Source organism: Haemaphysalis longicornis, unplaced genomic scaffold, assembly GCF_048455015.1.
Source record: "Haemaphysalis longicornis isolate Haplotype H1 unplaced genomic scaffold, Haemaphysalis longicornis Haplotype H1 scaffold_9, whole genome shotgun sequence".
Classification (NCBI taxonomy): Eukaryota; Metazoa; Arthropoda; class Arachnida; order Ixodida; family Ixodidae; genus Haemaphysalis; species Haemaphysalis longicornis.
In genome coordinates, this window is record NW_027526460.1 from 71,772,267 (window position 1) to 71,787,715 (window position 15,449).

Sequence of the window (15,449 nt, forward strand, 5' to 3'; positions counted from 1 at the left end):
CTTTTAGAAGGATGCTATACTCTGACTCTTCAGGAGTATTTAGTGACGCGTCAAATTGTATGCGGAGCCAGTACAAAATCACCTCATAAACAGGCCAAGATCCTTGAAGAACTTCTCAATGTTTGCACGTCCAGGAAAAGCGATTCTGTTAATGTGGGCGCTCTTGAAGTGTCCCAGAGGAGTTATTCGCCAACGAGATGTGTTAACTGCCACTAAAAGATTCTTTAGCGTTTCGTCCAGCCACTTCCGCACGGGGTCGTCCAGGTGATAGCGTTTACCAAAGATTAGCGAGGCAGCGTTGTTCGACACGCTCGGCAGTATGAAGTCTTCAATGGCAATCGCTTGCCCGTTGTAACTTGCGATCTTTTCGATGAGGCGATAACATTCGCTCTGACGTGCAAGAAAGTGGCAGAAACGAAAAAACGTCAGAAATGAGCCTCTCCAAATACCTTAGAGGACAAAGCAGGAGAGCTCAGACTAATTTTATTTTATATACATGTATGACCCAGACAAAGAGTATTTAAAATCATTGTTGCGGTAAAGGATGTGTCTGTGCGTGAATAAATTACCTAAGCATTCTAAACGGCACGTGTCTTGGCTCGAAGCGAACTTTTTCTGTTCCTGAGTCGTATGCGCAACCTTATGCATTCCCTTCGTCAAATTCTGGGCCTATTTAGCGCGAAACGCAAGCGTAGAATAAGAATGGGTACAGCAATTTTGCGTATCAAGATACTGGCAGAACATGCTGCGGGTCACCTTAAGGCGAATCAAAACAAAAGACTTCCCAGGACATACATGGGTGGATGACGAGGTAGCAAAAGATTGCTTGTTTTTATCTATCTCCCCCTAATCGACGCATAAAGGTCTCAATAATCATAGGCGCAATACTCGTTCCCCTATTCTGAGTGCGCACCTGCTGTTTTGGTGTGACCAACTAATTTCGATATTTTTCTTAATGCGCTCCGAACCCCTTTCGTATCAAACCATGTAGCGCTAACGAGAGGATACGTGTTTTGATTTTTCGCATAAAAAAGGGTCTCTGGCAAAAAAGATGCCTAAAGTAAGATAATACTGCGGGAGTTTGTGGGCCAAACTTGAGTACATTGCGTTTATTTTTTTCAACGGTTCCTTGCCTTTAGCAAATAGATTCAGCTTAGTGTAACGACCATTCGATTGCGTTCTCACTTTGGTAGTCGAGCTCCACATCTAAGGGCATGTGGTATAAACTATACGTCACTTACGATTTCTCCCCGCACCTCCTATTGCAACGAACAGTCTGTTAGTCTGTTCAGACCTTGAAGCTAATCGCGCAGGGAGAATCAGCGTACAAAATTTCGCCTATCTTCATTTTGCTACTAGCAAATCCTACACGGCAATATTCTCACTTGTGTTAAAAAATCACTGCACTACTTCATTCGTCTAACTGGCCCCAAACAAATATATATTTCCCTGCAAACAAAAATAAGTCGAGGCGTATTTTACACACCATACCGAAATCATATACTTAAACTTCAAACATTTTTAACAGTGGAGCTGTAGTAGATCGAGCCTTCTTATTTGTCTGCTCAACGTCGTGCGTCACTCAGGGGCAGGAGCGAATTCCCTAACCGCCCTGCGACCTCTATCGGCAGATGTGGAAATTGCCTCGCCGGCGGTTCCTACACCCTCAGATAGAGGGCGCAGTAGTCTCTCAGGGGCGGGTTGCTTTCCCTTCTACTGGAGGGGGGTCAAGGGGAGGGGGCCTCCGATGGCTGTTCTATAGCTGCCGATCTTTTTTCGCGAGCTGTTGAATTTGCGAAGCGACAGCGCTGCCTTTTTCGGGCGACTTCCCGTCTACGTCAGAGCCAACGCAAGAGAACCACAGGTCCATTTTTTACGCAGATTTCTTAAAGGTTAAGCTTGGTTTAAATTTCAACAACGACAGTCTCTTTTCGACCTCTTTAACACACAAGTTTTGGTCTGTGTGTTTGTCTACGACTCGCTTCTGCCGCCCCATCAACTGTTACAAGCGATTCTTCAACAAAAAGTGGATATAAGCGAAAGTTACCCGAACCATTGAATCTGGAAACGCACTTCATACGTGTCAACATTGTTGGGCATAAAGAGAAAATCGGGCATATTTGCGGTGAACCAGGCATATTTGGGGATTTTATATGGCGAACCTCCACCGTGCTTATTGCGGGAGGATAGAGAAACGACGGGCAGAGGGTAAGAGGTTGGCTGAAGAAGCAAAAGAGGCATTTACAAGGAAGGGGTGGCAGAAGACTGTCGTCTTGCGGAGGCATTTGCAATAAAGTAAGCACATACGCGGCCTAATTTAAGTGCAGAGCACTTTAGAATCACGCCTTGTCATCGTACCTCTTCCGCTGTCACACCGCTGTCACAACCCGCGGCGTTGCGGCGTAATAAACCCGAACAGCGGCTTCGGAAAAGAACCTGTTTTTATAGTCAGAATCGTTCGAAATTCCTGAACCGCTGACGCTTCTCCTACATCGCCTCGTTGTTTACGCATAGAAAACTGCAGGTAAATTTGGAGCAAAATTTGTGTTAAAGGGACCCTGCAACACTCTTCGTGCAGTGCAAGTAAACCTGCGCGACGTACAGGTACAATGGAAAATAATCTTGTACAATGCTCTTGTATAATGCTCTTGTTGTAGAATGCCTCTGTTGATTTTTATTCCTGTATATCACGAGATTCATGATTACATTTGTCCACTGAATTTTTTTTCTTATGTATCTCCTACAACAATGCCCTCTGGGCGAATGTAGTAAGCTGAATAAATAAATAAATTAGATTACACTGCCAGGAACACCCGAGCTAAATATTACACGTGCACGTGAAGCGGTAAGCGCGAAAATCGCCGGTGAAAGACGCGGAAAAACCAACCGCGCTCTCTTCAATTCTCCTCATTATGCACCCCTGGCATGGCCTCTGCGACTTCAATCGGGCCATGACTATCCTGGCTGTCCTATTGGCTGTCGCTGGTCAATTTCGCGGCTACATTCTTGCATTTCCTGTGACGATCAGCCGTCGTCGGCGCTGTGTACGAACCTCTTCAAACCTGCCCGCATGCTTTTGGCGTTTCTTTTGTTTTGAGTGCGCGCGGAGTTTGCGTGACGAACTAAATATTCCACTTTCAACCAGCCCACTCGACAACAAACGTTTAGTGCTTCAAAAACGCCCAACCAGCCTGAGCGCTTACTTGCGAGCAGGCCGCCATGCCTGCTTTTTTGTGGCACCAGACCGGAAATAGACCCGTCCACGTTGCGGGAAAAAGGACTAAACTCCCCGGCCTGTGACAAATCGAAGGCCGCCGAACAGAACGCCGCGCGCCGCTCCCCTCTCCGGCAGAGAGCGCGCAGCTTTCGTCGGGTTGTTCGCGGTTGAGTTGAGAGGGAACATTTAGGCGCGATTTTTCATCGCGCGTAGTTTCGGTGATAGTGAACGGATTTTCATAGTTCTTGCGGGAGGAGATTGCTGGGACAATGGACTTTATCTCAAAATACATTCCGAGTAGTCGATGGTAGGTGTTGCAGGGTCCCTTTAATAACCGGCAGCCCCCTCGTCCAGTTAGCTAGAAACGCCCGTTGGGTCAGTTTTCACGATAGTAGGCGAAAAAAGTAGGCGCAAGAAACGACGAGTACCAAACTGCGCAGTGAAAGCAACCACAAAAAGAACAGAACACCCGCTCGCGCTGTTGCAGGCAGGGTGCGCGCGAGCAGTGCGAAGGCGGGAGATTTGAATTGCATTGAGCAAACCCCCATTGTACTCTACAAGAGAGGATTGCAACAGGGAGGCGAAGAGCGTGATGGGCGGTGCCAGTGAACGGAGAATGGCGCCACAGCACATTATGGCGAATGACTGCTCTGCAGCTGCAACAGCTTTCACTTGGCGTTAATGAAACGGCTTTAATTCATTTTTTAGGACACGAAGTTGAATGGGCAGGCAGAAGATACACAGACAGACAGAAAGATCAATACTCCCGCGTTTAGTATTGCAAGAAATACTATATTCTTGGATAAGCAATATTATGCTTGTGCTTATATTATAGTCACTAACACCTCTTCTAAAGATTGTAATTAAAATAACACTTACAAAGGTCATTTATTAGGGGAAAACTTTTTAATAGAAATGTCTTTTAGGTTCCAAAAAATATTATCTCCTGCTTACTTGCTCGGGAATCTATTCTACATCACTCTTGCCTGCGCTTTAGAAGTAGCCGATCAGAGTAGCCGTGACCTTGAAAGGATGACAAAGGCAGTTTTTAGAACACCAGAAAACCCTGAAAGGTTAACCGACATTCGTTTGCTGACATGCTGTGTTGCGGGCAGTGGAAAGAAGGGAAGATGCAGTAGCTGTGGTAAGAGCCAGTGTACAAGTTAAAAAAAAAAACAAATATTTACTAGCGCCCACATTCTGAGTATGGTTTTAAAGTCAATGGGATTTCTGGTTTTCTGTTTTAGGCGTGTGTTGTTATATTCCCAGGTGACGACAAGTGGACTGAATAAAACGGCTTACCACTACATTGGCTCTACGCTACTGCTTACCACTGTAGCCATCCCCATCGAAGGATTCCCTAATCCAAGGTTTCTGAGGGATGACAAGCAGAACCTTCGGTTTTCAGCCCATGCGTCGCCTTCCAGTGACACAGGATCTGCGCGGAATATATTTTTAAAACAAGGCTGTGCAAGGCCCAGCAATAAAGAACAAACCTGCAGGGTAACCAAAAGTGTGGGTAAGTCATTTTCGTTCGTTTATTTCTTCTTTAGAACATAAAGTTAAGATCAAGACATGTATCGTACGTTTCGCAAAAAAACTAAACTACATAGATCAGGTTAACAATTTTTTGGTCTGCCAGCTTGCAGTAGAAGTCGGAACTCAAGACCAATCTGTTGTGTGTGTCGGTTTCTCGCGTATGTAGCCTTCTCACAACTAGTATACTAAAGCCGCGCCTATTCGGCGATAAATCAATCATCCAGAAATGTTAGCTGGTATTTTTATTTATTTTTTAAAAGGTACTACCATGTCTCACAAATACTTCACTCTATCAAGCAGCAGCATGAAGGTTTCTTGAAGTTCATGAATTTCCCAGCCGGTGTCCTTTCACTAGCATACTTTATCTTAGTGCTTTTGCAGAGAAAGGAAGTACGTTTTTTTTTCTTCTGCACAGTATCTAGCAGTAGGCATTACCTATAAAATCGGCAGCATTTAAAAAATGAACCGCAGTTACCTACAATTTACGTCGAGTCCGTAGATGCGCCACTCTTTTGAGCGGTACAGAAGTTCATCCCTCGAGAAGGCACTTTTTACAGCTTGCAAGGTGTTCAACAGGACAATGTTAGTTAGTCCGGTTCTAATTCTGAAATGCCAAAACGATTCCTTTAATTCAAATTATACGGATACTAACGCAAAAGGCCCCAAACCAGCATAAAAATACTCGCTATTTTCTGCGCAATACACTATAATAACAAAGAAAAGAAAGCATAAAACAAGGGAAGCCGCCGTTTGGCATTTTCCTAAAGTGCAATACCGCAGAAATTGTCATAGGGCGTCGGTGCCCTAATCTGCAAAATACCAAAGAAAGGCCGAAATTTCAGCAGCTATGCGATTTAAAAGGGTGAAGATAGGCCCTCATTCTTTGCCAATTGACAAACAGAATTTGAGTAGCACAATGGCATCGCGACGCAGAAAGGGGACACGTAAACGCCATACCACAGTTCCTTACACCAGAGTTCGCATAGCGAGAAATTCAAGCAAATAAACTAGCAAATATTGGACCCCCAGGCGCTTATTGGATACACCGATTTGGAATGTATTTAACAAACTCGGGGCTGCGATGAGACTCAACGTCGGAATAAAAGTTGCTGCTGTGATTGCAAATGCTGTTGCTGCAAACGTAGGCCACCGGGTAAAATTAGCAATTTGCCTGGACATGCGCAGGGCCACTCGGAAAAGACAGTGCGAGGCTGGGCGCTCTCACCCGTAACGCGGCAGCGGCACGTCAACAAGCACTTGTCGCACTGGCCTCACCCAGCACTGCAACAGACACTCACAAGGCGGGCCACTCTTCGCGGCACTACGTACCAGTGACTAAACTGAAATGCTTGGCTTGTTGGTTCATACTGCATACAAATACAAAACCAGCGCAAACAACAAGCTGTCAAGTGTAAGTGACCAGAAAAGGCCAGTAGCTGTCCGTGCGGTCTCTTTCTGCGTTCAGCGACTTTTTTTATGGTTTTGTATACCTAAGAACGTACCGTAACGCTAAGGAGTCTAAAACATCGACGGTCGCCGCAACCTCAGCAGGAGCGAAACGTGGCCACCACGCCGGTACAACGCAAAAATCCACCAAAAAAAATGCACTGACTATAACTCTGCTCCTTATTATGCGAAATTTGTGTTCAACGCGAACTGCCGTCTTCTCGGTCACGGCGCATACCAGCTTCAGGAAGTGATCTCGTGATCAGCGAACGCCCGGCCGCGCGCTCTACTCTGCTGTTATTTCGAAGCGCGTCGGCGCCGACGGCGAGCATTTCGCAAATCGCGTTTGAACCTACTGCGCAAACGCCACGTGACTCAAGTGAGCCACGCACGAAGGAGCAGCGGACATGTCGCTGCAAATCGTGTTCGAACCTCCCGCGCCAATGTTACGTGGTTCGGATGAGCTGCGAATGGAGCAGCGTCTTTGGAATGTGCGAGGTAGAGGGCGCTCCTTGGCGGCAACACATAGCAAAAGTGTGAGGGGGAGGTGGTGAGAGAGATGACGCCATAGCCGCGCGTGCCACCTCTCCCTCCCCTTGCACCAGGCGTTCATCTCCATTTTGCGTCTGCATTCGCTGTTTCGTTCACTCACATAGTTACGCGAATGTCGACGGACTGCGCCGCCGACCCCACTGCCGCGAAACCAGGTACCGGGCGCCAAACGGCGGCGCCCTAAAACCAGACAACACTATTTGCAACAAGAAAAATACCGCTCCACGGCGCTCAAATACACAATTATGGTTTCGTATTCACAACTCAACGGGTGGCTTAGCTGCCTCCGAAGCTTGAGGCGACGAGTTTTGCCAACGAGCGAATAAATGCGCCTTTCAGCGATTGTTGTACAATTCTTACGACAACTGCTACAATAGTACACTCACATATGAAGTCCCACTGGAAACATATATTCCGCAATCAGTACACATCTGAGCGGAGTAACACAGAAAGCCTAAAGCTTTCCTGAACATTAAAGCGGAAGCGTAATTTTGTAAATACAGCTGTAGCGTAATTTTGTTAGCGTACGTGTGGTAAAATAAACAAACTGGTAAGCATTTACACCTAAACAAATCATGACCAGCTTTAAGTATGCAGTTATTTGTTTCAGATAAAGTTGATATCACAGCAGAAAAGAAAACAAGAAGGCTTTCCGTACCTGTACACTGGGCCATACTCACGTGCCCAATCCACTGCTTTAGTGGCAGCAAAGTGTGGGCGGAGATATTCAGCATGACCGCACAGCGTTGAGACAGGTGGGGAGGGCAGAAGCTTACATCCCACTGGTGGCTTTTTACGTTTTTGCGACCGCCATGAAGAACACAAGACCATGAGCAGTACAGCTGAGACGACGAGGCACAGCCATTCCATTTCTTACAGAATATGAAAAAGAAAGGAATGAAACAAAAATTACACCTAATTGAAATTATAAACGTGTAGTACGTAATTGACATACAAATAGATTGTACGAACACAAGGTAACAATTGTGTAGATGATAAGAGGATGAAATTAATTCAAAGTAAATGCAGCGTTCCATAAGGATGGTACCATGAACCGCAACACTCCGTAGTTTGCTTGAAAACAACAAATGACTTTGTTCTTGGGCTCAGAAAAGGAATTTCGGCCGAGTTTTGTACCCAGGCTTTGACCTAACGCAAAAGAGTAGGGTCCTTAAAACGCCGAGTGCTACTCACCGGGAAGAAACTCACCGGGAGGAAAACAGAGGCATCCTTCACAATTATACAGATAAATAGGCTCTAGGACAAGTAAGGACACCTTGTTCCCTAGGGAACCTGAAAGCGTTCGTGTGGTATTAAGCAACCAATATGCCGGTGTAGTGCTCGCCACAGTATTTAATAGGTGCTGTGGATGCTGACGGCGCAGAGTATCTCGTCGTAGGCATCGCGATAGAACACCTTTCGTCCAAAGGCAGTGCGTTCATTGTTCTGTGCAGAGTAATGGCGTGATACATGCAGTTCTCAGTGTCAAATTGAGCGCATACATTTTTCTCTTTCTTCTCCTTTCCCTGGAGAGAAGCATGTCGGCGAACTCAAGCTGGAAAACATCCCTACGTTTCCCTCTTTAATAAAGCGTCTCTCTCTCTCTCTTTATCTCTCTCTACCTAGCCTCTTACTATTAGCATAATCATTCTCCCTCGGCCACGTTTTCTTCCGATTTGTGGTTAATGTTAGTGATTGCCTCGGCCAGACACCCTTGCTAGGCTTACACATACGCTTTTAGCGGGAACGTACTTTGCTAATCACCCGGTTTCTGCTTTTGTAGTTACCATTCTAAAATTTCACTTAAAGTGCTGTGTAGATGTCCTTAATACATGTCTCAAGTCAAAGGCTACCACACTTTGGTACCCTGGGGGGGTTGTCTATGGCAATAAAGAATTAAATAGTGGTTGTCCAGGGGTTCCGTGCTAGTCCTGCATCCTGTGCGACCCTGCGCTGGTGTTCTTACGTTTTGTCCGCTTCATGTATGTTTCAAAGTATCTGTTTTGAGCGAGCCCTGACTGGATAAAAGAGAACAAACAGATCTGAGGCAACGCGAGCACGGAGGAAGTACTGTGCTGAATTGCGCCTTATCGGAGCAGATAATTTTGGCAGGGTTACTGTGAAAGTATCGGTCACCCCCTTGTTGACTCGCCGGCGTAGCAGGAAGGCAAAACGTAACGTCGAAATATTCCAAATGCCTGCAGAAGAGTTACGCCACCCGAAGGTGACCGGGCGGTGGCTGTGCGACGAGCTATGAGATCAGGTTCGCCGGCAGCAGTGTGGGCTCAGTGTCGAGGTCCATGTGACATGCACCCTTCGTTTCTTCGCGCCTGGTCACTTTCAGTCACCGGTCGGCACCGAAGCAACGATATCTGTCGCAGCCATCCGTAAGCCGGCGCATCTACGCCGTCGTCATCACGTAGCGCAATAAATGATAGTTTGAAAGATTGATAGCCGTCTAGCAGACGACCAAAATTACGCAAGCACCCGCTATGAAATTTATAAATGTTTATTAATACTTGATTATTACACATACCAGCTTAACCTTCCTAGACATGACAAGACGCAGGCACCTAGTTAAGAAACGAAAATTCTCACTACTTACACAATTTTTCACTCGGAGATTACGACAAAAATTACAACGCCAAAACGATCCAAACAGCATTTATTTCATACCTATGATGTGATTACTTGTGGTATAATAAACCTTACATCTCGCATAAATATTTCATGATCAACACGTGTGATCCAAGTTCTAAGGTAACATGCTCACAATAACAGGCTTTTTCCGGAGATCACGAAAACAAGCAATTCAACAGCGTTTATTTGACACCCATGATGACAATACTCGTGATGTAATACACCTCATAGAAAGTCACGTGACTAATTCATGATACATTGGAGTCATGCATCATCATAAGGAGTCATATTCACCATGACAAGATTCTCGTATACATCTCGAATACAAGGAATTCACCAGCGTTTATTTTACACCCATGATGCCAATACTCGTCTTATGATTGATTGATTGTGGAGTTTAACGCGCCGACGCAACGCAGGCGATGAGGCGCGCCGTAGTGGAGGGCTCCGGATTAATTTTGACCACCTGGGGATCTTTATCGTGCGCCGAAATCTCGTACACACGGGCGTTTTTGCTTTTCGCCTCCATCAGAAAAGCGGCCGCCGCGGCCGGGAATCGAACCCGCGACCTCGTGCTCAGCAGCGCAACGCCTTAGCCACTGAGCCACCGCGGCGGGTAATACTCGTCTTATAATAAACCTCATAGTAAGTCAGGTGACCAATTCATGATCCATAGCAGTCATGCGACATCAAAAGGAAACATGTTCACTATGACAAGATGTTTTTGCGCATCACCTAAACAAGCAATTCCACAGGGTTCTTCCTATACCCATGATGTCAATACTCGTGATGTAATTAACCCCATGGTAAGTAACGTCAGTAAATCATGTTGCATGGAAATCATGCGACATCTTTGGGAATAATGTTTGCAATGACGAATTCTTTTGCACATACCACGAACAAGCAAATGAAGGGCGATCATTTAATACCTATGATGCTATTACTCCTAAAAAAATAAACGTCATGGTAAGTCACTTGACAGAATAAAAATCCGTAGGAGTCACGCGAAACCATAACAAAACCAATTAACAATTTTTCAACCCGCCGTCAGCCTCTTTTTCGCATGTGTGACTTTTTTCTACATTCGGGCGGGCGATAATAAGCTCTAGGACATCATTTTGACTTTTAACCCAATCTATGACCAGAGGCCTTCAATGCTTTACTGGTCACGAAACTTCGGCGCTCGTTTCATATAGGGACCGTGAGCGCCACTACAGGCGCCACCGCCGCACGAAGGTAATCCAGCCGCCGCTTTCGCGGCGTATCCTGCTCTTGGCGTGCAAACGCCCGCTGCTTTTGGTGTCTGCGCGCTGATTAGGTGTGTTTTTTTTCGTAGTAGTTAGCGATTAATAGTCCCGTCATCACCTGCCTTCAATGGGGTTTTATTTTTCGTAGTAACTTACCGTGGACTTCGGCCGCGAACGGCAACGGCTTCTGCGTGCTCTGGCACAAGCGCTGCGCCGTCGTGTTTTCGGATTTTTAAATCTCTATTTCTTCTTTTCTTAAAGCAAAAGTTAGAAAAACCACACATACAGTAGCTGCGTAGTCACGGAATGCTGCGGGCCTATCGGTAATACAATAAAAAAAACTGAAAGAAACCAAGTACGCGTCGCTCAGACTACGCTCAATGAATCCGTTGATTGCTCTGGAATGCACAGAAAACTAAAAGAGATAGCCCAATAGTATTGTCGTTTCAATGAGTGGGTACATATTTGAGAACATCTAAAAACGCGAAGGATCAAAACACGAAGAGATCTATGTTGCACCATGTGTCTTTCCGCTTCCACGCTTTGCAATCCTTGCAAAAACAGGAAGCGAGAAAAGAACAGTAACACTGATTTTATCACACGCAACAAAAATTCAATGTTACGAAGGGAGACAAAAGAGCGTGGTCCAGCGTACAAAAATTTATTTTTTCGCGCTGCGATGTGGAGCACACGGAGGAAACAGAATATTGCCACGCAGCCAAGAACGACGCAAAGCTTTTCTGAACGCAGCGAGCTAGCGAGCTCCTGTTCTACAGAAGACTAGAATGAAACACAAACGTCCAAGAAGCAGTCCGCAGTGTGATGTGCACAGATGAACGTCAATAAAGTGAGTTGCGCGGCGTTTGCTATGCATGCATTACTCTCGGAACGTTATTGATTTCAGTTCCATGGAAATGGGATCGAGATCGAGAAACAAAAAATCAAGTTGGCGACAAGGTGGCACCCTTTTCATATCAAACAATATTGCCTGACGGGACGTACGACAAAAAGAGCAAACGGGCGCTCCGGTTGAAACGCCAGATAAGAAACCGGAATCGGCCACGCGCGGTTACAAAACAAACAAGACGATTGATTGATGATTGATTGTGGTGTTTAACGCGCCGACGCAACGCAGGCGATGAGGCGCGCCGTAGTGGAGGGCTCCGGATTAATTTTGACCACCTGGGGATCTTTAACGTGCGCCGAAATCTCGAACACACGGGCGTTTTTGCTTTTCGCCTCCATCAGAAAAGCGGAACAAACAAGACGAACCCTAAGGGATAATTCGCGAAAATATGAAAAGTAAAAACACAATGACGTCCCAAAGCTTTTTTACACGCGAGCCTGTGCGCAAGGTAATACAAGTTTGCGAACAGGTAATGAAGCACCGCTAAAACCTGACTGATATGACAAAAATCCGGCTTTAAGTTAGCCTTGTACAATTCTATAGGTCCACGATGCTCTCAAAAGGGTACATTGCTTTTTCCATTCTCGCACACAGTGTCCCACACTGTGTGTCCCACAGTGTCCCACACAGTGTCCCACAGTGTCCCACGCACTGTCCCACACTTATAATCGCAGCTGAAATCTCCCGTTTCTTACCTTGAAATGGCGCGCCTCCATATCTTTCGCAGCCCCCCGTCGCTCGGTCAACAGAACAAGGAAACATTTTCTGTGGTATTGTTGTACAAGGAGCGACATCCCGGGACGCAACACATGTTAGGCATCGTCGTTGCACTACCTAAGTCGCATCACAAGAGCGCGAGATGCACGTTACATTTTTTTCCCGCACAAAACAAACACAACTCGCCGCGGCTCCACCGTTCGAGCCAGTGCAACGCCGCCCGAGGAGTGACCTCAGTGAGAGGGTGGCGCCACCGCGCGGCTGCCAAACGCAGCATATGAAGCTCTCCCATTGAGTTACGGAGCAGTTTCGTGACCAGTAAAGCATTGAAGGACTCTGCTATGACTCACAAGACTATCTCATGCCTATAACCAAGAAGCGATATTTAAATTTCCCCACGTGATTCTCTCATCGAGACCATGATTTGATACCTCACAAGCCCTAGCGGCATCAATGACTTTTAACCCAATTTATGACTCACGTAACTATCTCAGGACCATAACCAGGAAGCAATTTTTAATTTTTACTACGTCATTCCCCTTATCGCGACCTTTAATTTGATCCCTGAAAAGCCCTGGTGGCGTTACTTTGACTTTTAACCAAATCTACGACTCACCTGACTATCTCATGCCTATAACTAGGAAGCAATTTTTTAATTGTCCCACCTGATTCCCCTCATCGAGATCTTTAATGTGATCCCTAAGAAGCCATTGTGGCATCACTTTGACTTTTAACCCAATTTATGACTCACGTGACTATCTCATGACTATACCGAAGAAGCAATTTTTAACTTGTCCCACGTGACTCCCCTCATCGAGACCTTTAATTTGATACTTAACAAGCCCTAGCGGCATCACTTTGACTTTGAACCCAATCTATGACTCACTTGACTATCTCAAGACTATAAACAAGAAGAAATTTTTAGTTTGTCCCACGTCATTCTCCTCATCGAGACCTTTATTTTGATACCTCACAAGCCCTAGCGGCATCACAATGACTTTTAATGTAATCTATGACTCACGTGACTATCTCATGACTATAACTAGGAAGCAATTTGAAATTTACCCCACGTGACTCCCCTCATCGAGACCTTTAATTTGGTACCACACAAGCCCTAGTGACCTCACATTGACTTTTAACATAATCTATGACTCACGTGACTATCTCATGACTACAACTAGGAAGCAAGTTTTATTGGTTTTATTCCTTGTACTACGCGATTCCCCTCATCGAGACCTTTAATTTGATTCCTCACAAGCGCTAGCGGCATCACTTTGACTTTTAACCCATTTTGTGACTCACGTGATTATTATCATAAGTGACTAAAACCACGAAGCAATTTTTAAATTGTCCCACGTGATTCCCCACATCGAGACCTTTAATTTGGTACCTCACAAGCCCTAGTGGCGCCACATTGACTTTTAACCCAATTTGAGAATCACGCGACCATCTCATGACTATAACCAGGAAGCAATTTTTCATTTATCCCATGTGACTCCCCTCATAGAGACCTTTATTTTATACGTCATAAGCTTTAGTGGCGTCACATTGACTTTTAACCCAATCTATGACTCACATGACTATCGCATGACCGCAATTTGTTGATGAAGCAATTTTTGATTTCTTCCAAATGATTCCCCTTATCGAGACCTTTAATTTGGTAACTCACAAGCCCTGATTACATCAATTAGTCTTTTAACAAAATCAATGACTAACGTATAATGATATAAGTACCTGCCTAATTAAACCGAACGCGTGTCGCCCGGACCTACTTTCTGACAGAAAAATGTGAGTTTCGCATGCTAACATCATCGCGGTAACGAGAGGTTGCCCCTTTAAACAACACGGAAACACGCGTTCTCCCCACCTACACCTCATGGCATGCCCGACCATTTTTGCGATTTTCTTCCGCGAGTGGCGCTGTTGAACGGCTCCAGCAGCGCCACCTGTCCCACGTTCGGGCCCGTATTGGGTTTCGAGAGTTAGGCATTCTGGCTGTTTCCGCTAAAATTTTGTGTGAGCAATTTAAATGTGCTAATTCATACCCATGACACCATCCTCAGATTCAGTATAGGAATTAGGCGAGAGTGCTGAATAGTGACGTGACTGTTTTATTGCGCAGTTCTTAGGTCCTCTGCTTAAACTGGTCACGTAACCTAGGTCATCTAACTTGGATTAAAATACACTGTGCCCGGATTTGTAGTGGTTGCAACTAAATTACAAAGCGCTGGCATGTGTTCTGCACTGCGTGGGTCCTGCATGATATTGGTTGGCACCTGGATTATATTCACTGGCGTTTGGATTATATTGAGCGGGAAAGCCCGTACTTGCACCACGTGTGAAAGCGATTACAGCTGCAGTACCCTCCTTACTTTAGATCGTCAGATAGCCTTTAGATAGCCTTTCGATCGTTTGTATTTACCATTGTTCTCCAGTAAGTTATTTTCTGCGTAATTATCTTGTTTAATGACCTTTTTACCTTTTAATGACCTTTTTACGTTTTTTTATTTTAAATCCATACATCCATTTTCAATTTTTTTAATTTACCCGTTATACCTCGGTGGAACGGGAAGGGTTTCAGTTCTTGAACCCGTTTTAATAAAGTACCCTCCTTACTAATCGTCAAGAAGATCGCTCGAAAGAAGATCAACTGAAGGCTTGCAACACATCGGTCCCCCATTTTTTTATGACATAGCCTCGAACACTTCCCGTTATTCTTTTTTTGCGGCATGAAAAAAGCACTCGGGTCCTATCGAACGCTAGCACACAGCCCCTTGGCTTGCATTCAGTATTACAGTAAAGCGCCAGATTGCTTCCTGTTCCCGTCTTCAGCTTCGCCGCATGTTCTCCCAACTGGTCATTGAGGTAGCACCTCGTCTGTCCTACGTATATACGGCCGCACTTCAGTAAAATCTGATACACTACGTTTTTTGTACACTCCACAAACGTACTGACATGATTCTTGGGGCAGACAGGAGGCCTAGATCCACAGCGGTTAACTATGCGGCACATAGTTCCAAGTGTTCTTCATCGCTCCCAACAACCTCGGAACCATATGTTCCGGAAAGTTAACCGCTGCGGACCAAGGCCTCCTGTCTGCACCAAGAAGCATGTCTACGTTTGTGGAGTGTACAAAAAACGTAGTGTAACAGATTTCACTGAAGTGCGGCCGTGTATACGTAGG

At 45.5% G+C, this 15,449-nt stretch overlaps 1 protein-coding gene across 1 annotated transcript in view; it reads right to left on the minus strand.

The window, feature by feature from the left end:
- LOC144152245 (cytochrome P450 2J2-like) overlaps window positions 1–15,449 on the minus strand; it is a 35,512-nt gene that overhangs the window by 11,533 nt on the left and 8,530 nt on the right. The window contains exons 2-4 of the transcript XR_013319117.1: window positions 7,413–7,626; window positions 5,236–5,360; window positions 4,549–4,655 (exon numbers count right to left, since the gene is read on the minus strand). The gene's annotated coding sequence lies outside the window, so the exon portion shown is untranslated. The remainder of the gene's footprint in view (window positions 1–4,548; window positions 4,656–5,235; window positions 5,361–7,412; window positions 7,627–15,449) is intronic.